Source organism: Monodon monoceros, unplaced genomic scaffold (assembly GCF_005190385.1).
Source record: "Monodon monoceros isolate NGI ecotype Baffin Bay Population unplaced genomic scaffold, NGI_Narwhal_1 Super_Scaffold_21, whole genome shotgun sequence".
Classification (NCBI taxonomy): domain Eukaryota; kingdom Metazoa; phylum Chordata; class Mammalia; order Artiodactyla; family Monodontidae; genus Monodon; species Monodon monoceros.
Window position 1 is genome coordinate 37,294,950 of NW_021703778.1, and position 8,172 is coordinate 37,303,121.

An 8,172-nucleotide genomic window follows, 5' to 3' on the forward strand; every position below is an offset into this window, starting at 1 on the left:
CCTCTCTCTCTCTCTCTCTCTCTCTCTCTCTCTCTCGCTCTCTCTCTCTCTCTCGCTCGCTCGCTCTCTCCCTCCCTGGAAGAAGGGAATGAGGCAGGGCTGACGTGAAGGGATGCAAAACAGCTCCTCCTAACCCAGCTCGCGGAGGAAGAGAGACAGAAAAGCAGCCCTTTTATCTCTCTTTTGTTTTCTCACTTCCTTCCACCCCCCAACACCCCCCTCTTGTCAGCCCAAGTTTTCTTTTCTCTTTCTACCGCAGAGAGGATTTTTCTTCCTTTCTTTCTCTTTCATTCGGTTCAACTCTCCCACTCAAATTGAAAGCCTGGAGGGTTTTCTCTCTCTCTCTCTTTTTTTTCTTCCCTCTTTTCTTCCTTCTTCCTCCTTTCTTATTTCTCTAAAAGGGTTTTGTTTGCTGTGGGAGTTTCGTTTGAAAATCAAGTCACGCCTTTTTTCCTCCTTTTCTTTCTCTCTCTTTTTTTCTCCTCAGCAGAAAAGGGGAACAAAGATTAACTGAAGCGGGAGAGAGGGGGAGCATCAGAACCTCGCATGGAAATGGGGGGCCCGGTCCTGCCCGGCACAAAGGGGGCGAGCTTCCCCCACCGTGGGAAGCTTGGGGCGTCCTCCCGAGAGGAGAGTCGGCGGGGCTGGGGGGCGGGGGACGCGGGTTCCTTCCGAAGTGCGGGCGGGGGCCGCGGAGCCCGCCCCTCCCCAGGCAGAGGTGGAAGGCTGGGTGTGTTCTTCACTTATGTATTTTTAAAGTAGGCAGATGGGCGTGGAACCAACATCCCCGCGGAGCACTAAACTGTAAGAAGCCTTTAAACAGCTGTTTGCAGAGCCCTGGACGTCCAGACTCGAGGGAGCGGTGCGGACTGCGAGCGCCAGGGCCCGGGTGGGGAAGGGGCTCCGAGGAGCCGCTGGGATCGGCCCCTCGTGGGCTCGCCAATCCCACGGCCCGGGCCTTCGCCCAGGGCGCACTGCTGGGGGACGCCGAGGCGTGGCCGTTGGCAGCGCGGGCGTCAAGCCCCTGGCGCCTTCCTACAGGGCCTCGGGGCTTGGCACAGCCTTGCCCCTCCCCGGCTTCCGACCCGAGCCTCGGCATCTAACCTCCAGCCGCGTCTCCACTCCGAGCCCTCGGACAGGACGCGGTAGAGCCTCCCCGAAGGGTCAGTTATTCATGGGGCGCCTGGGCGTGTTCCCAAGACCTGCTCTACCTTCTGCTTCTCCAGAGAGGTGGGGAGAAAACAGGGGGAAAGTTCCCAGAGCAAAGTTGGCCACATTTCCCTTTTGCCCAAGGAAGTATTGAGCACCTGCTGGATGCCCGGCCCTTGGACTGGGGCTACTGCCAGGGGCTGAGGAGAAACGTGAGTCTTCATGGGCCCTGAGAGTTTCCACAGGAAACAATGCCAGAGGAGACTGCAGCTCAGGACCAGGTCATCGAGAGGAAGGAAAGCCTGGATCCTCTCCCCTCCCTCCTCTCTTCCTTCCCCTTCTCTTCCTTCCTCCCGGCTGCGTCTCCTTGGCTCCACCCCTTCTCCTCATCAATTCCTCCCACACTTCCCTGCTCTCCCTGGCTTTTCACTGGAGGGTCCCTTCTCCCGGCTAGGAGCAGATGCTGAGCCTCATTGTCTCTCCCCCTCAGTGACTGCAGCCTCCCGGGGACAGGACCTGCCACTCTTCACCCCTCCCCCCAGCCCGCAGGCCTGGGCCTTTACAGACCGGAGCCCCAAGGCCACTGACCCTCACCCCACTCTAAACCAGCTCCTGGTGTTGTGAGCAATGACTCCAGTCACTCAGAACATGATTTGTTTCTGACTGGGAGTGAGAAAACAGTAGCCTGGTACTTGCTTTAGCAAGGAGGACACCATGATTTTAGTGTCAGTGCACTGAGCCCTGGATGACCCCAGAGCATCCCCCTGACTTTGCCCTCTTAGTGGGGTATACAGGGAGCTACATTTCTGTCATCTTAGATCCTGTTTAGTGCACCTAAGCTATACCCTCCAAATAAAGCAAAACAGCTCTGACAGTCCAGCATTCACGTAACAAATGCTTACCGAGTACCTACTCTGTGCCAGCTCCTATGCTTGGGTGCTAAGGACCTAACAACCAATGGCACACGCGGTCCTCACTTAGGCTTTGCAGACTGGCAGGGGAAGAAACAAGAAGACAGGCAACCACAATGCCACATGTTACATGTTAAGGATGAACCAAGGAAGCACCTAAAAAAAGGGTGCTTGGACTAGGGTGGTCAGGGATGGCTTCTCCTGGAGGAGGTTACATCTAGATGCGTAGGCCTGTGCCAGGTAAACTCATAGGAAGGCACAGCCTGTCCAAAGGCCCCAAGGGAAGAGAGCACATTCTTGCAGTTTCTTGGAACCTCCACAAGTATTTGCTGCAGTGGGGAGTACAGTGGGGGAGTGGGGACACTGGTGTCAGGGCACAAGGCGGGGCAGGGGAGAGTGGGGAGTGTGTCAGGCAATAAGTAAGGGAGGGGGCCGGATATCAGGGGACTCTGCAGATTTTAGCCTCTCCCACTTGCTAACTTCATGAACTTGGGTGATTATAGTTTCCTTCCTTATAAGATAGGGGTAAAAAGACCAGTGGGCTGCAGAGACAGCGTCTTATGTTTAAGCTCCCAGGCTTATTTGCTGCATATCCCTGGGCCAGTTGACCTCTCTGAATATAAGTTTTCTCATCTGTGAAATGGGGTGAAAACACTTGACTCACAGGGTTTCTGCAAGGCTTAAAAGGCTTAAGACATGCCTAGCTCAGTGTCTGGCACATAAACTCCAATACATGGTAGCTTTTATTCATTGTTATTATAGATCAAGGAGTGACAGGGAGGTGCCTTTACAACCCAGAAATGAGATTTATGTTCTGGGTTGAAACTAGAGTGAGTCACCATGCCTGAAATGCAATGAGCTGGCTGTGGAGGAAGCATTCCTTCAGAGGATACCCTGTGTGCCCACAGGTGGCTGGGACTGGGGAATACCTACGTCTGACCAAGACGGCCAGTGTGTCGTCTCAGGAACAGGACCGGAATGTGAAGACTGTGGTTACCAAGGCCTGGCCTGATCAGTGGAGGTGTAGCTTGCCTGAAGAACAAATAGGAATCAGAAGAGAGTCAGTCTCGTAAAATCCTGGAGGGCCCCTTGGAGCAGGCGCCTGGCTGTGTTTGCTCAGTGAAGAGAAGTAGACACAGAAGTTCACACTGGGGAGGAGAGAGGGGGAGAAAGAGACTTTTGACTCTTCCAGAGCCTGAATTAAATCTCTCAAAACCTCTTAGTCCTTTGCTTGGGTTCCTCATTCTCCAAGCAACCTGCAGATGAACTTGGCACCAACAAAATGCCCCCTGGATCCAGACAGACACCAGGGTTCCAGTTCCTGAGTGGTAAACCTTTTACGCTTCTATTATTTCTTTATGACACAAGTTCATTGTGAGAGAATTTGATAACCAGCTAAGCAAAACTGAAAGAGAACTCCAGTAGAGACATTATATTTTTGTGTGTGTCCTTGGACGTTTTATATCCACATATCTACATGTAAAATGCACATAGTAATAAAACTATGCAAAGTGAATATTGTTAAATGAATGACTATACATGTAAATATATTAACAAAATTTACAAAAATGACGTAACGCTATTCCTACTGAATGGCAACCACTTTTACCCCGTAATATGTCACAAATAGCTTTCCCTGTTTGTAAACATCCACATTATCATTCCTAACAAATAATATTATTCCATGGTATGCATTTATCTTACCTGTTTAAACAAATTACTGGACTTGTGGGATATTTCCAGTTTTTCACTTTTATGGACCCACTGTGATAGACATACTGTACAGTCACCTTTGTGCCAGGTAAATATCATATTCTTCCCCCCGGCCGCGCTGCATGGCACGCAGGATTTTAGTTCCCCGACCAGGGATCAAACCTGTGCCCCTGGCAGTGGAAGGGCGGAGTCTTAACCACTGGATTGCCAGTGAATTCCCAATGTCATATTCTGATCATCATTTTACAGCTGAGGAGACTGAGGCACAGCAAAGTTTAAAAGTTTTCCAAGGTCATAGCTATTGAGTGACTGAGACAGAATTTGCAGCCAGAGTTTCCAGTTGGGAGTTCCTTTCAGCATCTATGTTTTCTCCTTTTCTTTAGCGTATCCCCTCCTCATACCTCCCTGTTTTCTCTCCCAGATCACCTCCCTGTGAGAACCAGTCTAGGCAGGTGACCCACTGCCTTCTCTGACACCTGAGTAACTTCAGTAATGTCCATCTCCTGGGGTTGTTGGGAGGAATGAAAGCAGGTGATAAATGACATGTAATGCATGATACTGTATTTGGGAAATTGTGAAGCCTGTGCGAGTGAATGTTAGGAGGTACTAGCAAGGGCCTAAGCTCACAGTCAGATGCCACCACCTTTAGCCAAATCCCCTGACCTCCTCAAACCCAGGAAGGAAGCCTCCAGATTCACACTAGAGAGAAAGAAATCAACTGTTTCAACGCAGAAGCAATAAAGGAGGCGTCCCCCGGGCATTTCAGGAGCCCCACAGTTACTCCCAACCCCCACCCCAGCCCCACAGCTGGAACGGGAGGGAAGATTTGTTAGTCTAAGGTTTATTCATGCTTATGATTTCCCTGAGGGAGGATGCATTCATGTCACAGGCCTTCCAGAATGTTTGTATCCATCTCTGAAAATCTGAGGAATCGAGTAAGCTGAGTAAAGGGATGAAACACAGCTCTTCCGTGTTTCAATTGACGTGTTTATCAGAGTAACTGCTGGGAGATTAGCAGATGACTATTAAAATCTGTTTCTTTCATTGGCAGAACCAAACAAACATTAAAAATATACATCAGTGACTTTGCAATGTCTAATATTTGATTTTGAGTATCAAACCTCCCCACTGGATTCCAGCCAATGGAAGATGCAGGACCCCAGGGCAGAACTAAATGGGGCTGCAGAGAGCAGAGGTGGACCTAGGGCTCCTGAAAGGATGGGCTTGTGGCAGGGGGACCCAGAAGTGGAGAGTCACCGAGAACTAAGTCAATGACCGGAGTCACACAAAAGTTGTGTTGGGCAGCAGCTCAAAATTCTCATAAGTGTAGTAGTAATTTAGGAAGACTCAGGGTTTGCAGGGAAAACCCAAAGAAAGCAAAAGTCTGTGTGGATAGATGGGGTGAACATCTGACGTTTGTGCATTATTTTTCAAGGAATAATGACAGGGTACACCTCCTCTGATCCCCCTTATGACCAAGGGTGCATAGTTGCATGGCTTTATTCCCATCATGGTTTGGGCCAGTAAGTTAACTGGCCTTATTTGCATAAATATAAGAATAAAAATAAGCTAAAAGAAACATGGGACACCTACCATAAACAGGAAACTGCTAGCTTCACTAAACAGTTAAAAAAAAATTAAAAACATAAAAGCCACAATGATGGGACTTCCCTGGTGGTGCAGTGGTTAAGAATCCGCCTGCCAATGCAGGAGACAGGTTCGAGCCCTGGTCTGGGAAGATCCCACATGCCACGGAGCAACTAAGCCTGGGAGCCACAGCTACTGAGCCTGCGCTCTAGAGCCCGCGAGCCACAACTACTAAAACCTGCATGACACAACTACTGAAGCCCTCACTCCTAGAGGCCATGCTCCGCAACAAGGGAAGCCACCACAGTGAGAAGCCTGCTCACCACAACGAAGAGTAGCCCCGCTTGCTGCAACTAGAGAAAGCCTGCGCGTAGCAATGAAGACCCAATGCAGCCAATAAAAAAAAAAAAAAAGTTTATGTCTTTTGATTAGTAACTTTAGTTCTAGAAATCTATTGGAGGGAGAGTCATCAGTGTGGACAAAGTTTTGAGTTAAGGGACTTCCCTGGTGGTCCAGTGGTAAAGAATCCGCCTTACAATGCAGGGGACTCAGGTTCCATCCCTGGTCCGGGAACTAAGATCCCGCATGCTGTGGAATAACCTAACCCGCACGCCACAACTACTGAGCTTGCGCACCTCAGCTAGAGCCCTTGTGCTGCAAACTATAGAGCCAACATGGTCTGGAACCTGTGCACCACAACTAGAGAAGAGAAAACCCACAAGCCACAACTAGAGAGCCCACACGCCTCAACTAAGATCCAATGCAGCCTAAAATAAATAAATAATATATATTTTTAAAAAAGATGTGAGTTAAGGGTGTTTATCAAAGTGTTATTTATGTTGGCAAAAATTACCACCTCCCCCCCAAAAAAAGGAAAAGAACAGAAGGAAGAAAGCAATAACCCAAGTATTCAACAGCAAGGAAATGTTTAAAGAAGTTATGGCATGCACATTTGATATAATACTGCATAGCTATTAAAAACCATGTTTTTGAAGAATATTTAATGACCTGGAAAATGTTTGTGATATAGTGAGTGAGATACAAAATTGCATGTGCAATTATATTTTTGTCCAGTTTTGTATATACATATATATTTATCCTGAAAAATACATATAAAATACTTGAGAGGAAATACAAACAAGTTTAAAAGTTATTTGTGTTTGTTGGAATTATAGGTGATTTTTATTTTCTTCTTTGTCTTAGTGTATTTGATAAATTTCTATAATGATTATATTATTTTAAACAATAACCTATATATTTAGAGAACAAGACCTGGGTTTCTCATTCACTCCACAGTCAACGGTGAAAAAACCCAGGCCAGGCCTTCAAGGATCTTCCAGTTCACAGGAGAAACAGCCAAGCAAACAGGAAGTTACGCTACAGAATGCAATTATTTCTCCTCCCCTGGAAATGTTTGAAGACCTAGGAGGAAAGAGGAACCAGCATTTTGGTTGCTGATGATTTGGGCTCTGGGTTGAATAGACTATCTATTGTGAAAGTGTATTGTGCAAAAAGTGAATGGGGCTTTTTGTGAAGGGAGAAAAAGAGGGTGTGGTTTGGGAACTGGGAGGGTGGGGGAGGAGGAGGCAGGCCTGCAAGCGGTGGGCAGAGCCTCCCTGAAGTTCCCCCCAAGTTGTCCTTCTCAGCCTGCACCTGGCTCTCAGTGTCCAGGGTCAGCAGAGTACCTGGCTCTGCATCCATAACAGGGGCTCAGTAAATGTTTAGTCAGTGTTTATTGTCCATAAGAACAGATGAATGAATGAGAATGTAACATCAGGGATCACTCTCATGAATTTCCTTTAAGGCATTAATTAAACATGTCTGAAGAAGAAAGACTCCATTGTGAAACCATGATGATGAGCAAGACAGGAGGGGAATTTAAAGTCTTCTCCACCAAGGCAGCAAGGGATGTGTGTGTGTGTGTGCATGCGCAGGAGTGTGTCTGCATGTCTGCTTTAGCGTCAGGAGGGACCTGGGTCCAAGTTTGAATGTGGCATTGAGTGAAGTCTGAGGAGCTCTCGGCTATGGCAACTTGCAAGCTGTTTGCTCTTGGCCAGACTCAGTTTCTAAATGCTTTGCTACCTAGAAAATGGGGCTTAAGGTGACTTACGTTCTTCTGACAGAATCAGAAGTAGAAAGTCTAAACCACCTCCTTCAGCTTCTGCTTAGAAGCGGTGGACAGAGTGCCTGCCCCGACCAGCTTTCCAAAGCTGCACTTTTTCTCGGCAGCATTTCACACCATCTGATGTGACATATGCCTAATTGCTTACTTGTTTCCCTTTTTCTCTCCCCACTAGAATACGAGCTTCCTGAGAAGAGAGAACTTTGTTTTGTTTTTTTAATTAAACTTTTTATTTTGAGATAATTGTGTGTGTGTGTGTTTAATTAAACGTTATATTTTGAGATAATTGTAAGAAAACTGTTTTGGGAATTCCCTGGCGTCCAGTGGTTAGGACTCGGCTCTTTCACTGCTGTGGCCCAGGTTCAGCCCCTGGTCGGGGAATTAAGATCCTGTAAGCTGCGAGGAGCAGCCAAAAAAAAAAAAAGAAAGAAAACTGTTTTTCTTGCTGCTGTATCCCTACTGCACAGAACTGGGTCTCAGGCATAGCAGGCACTTGAAATAAATACCAGTTTAATGAATTGAGGAAGAATTTAAGACAGATATCAAGAATGTTGTTCCCCAAAGTTGTGAGTTCAGACGGTTTTACTGGGGAAGAGGGTGTGTCTTCTAAAGTTTTGAGGCATGGGTTATATAAACTAATCCAGAATATAGCATTTTCTATATGAAGAAAACTACATTTTTTTTTCCTAA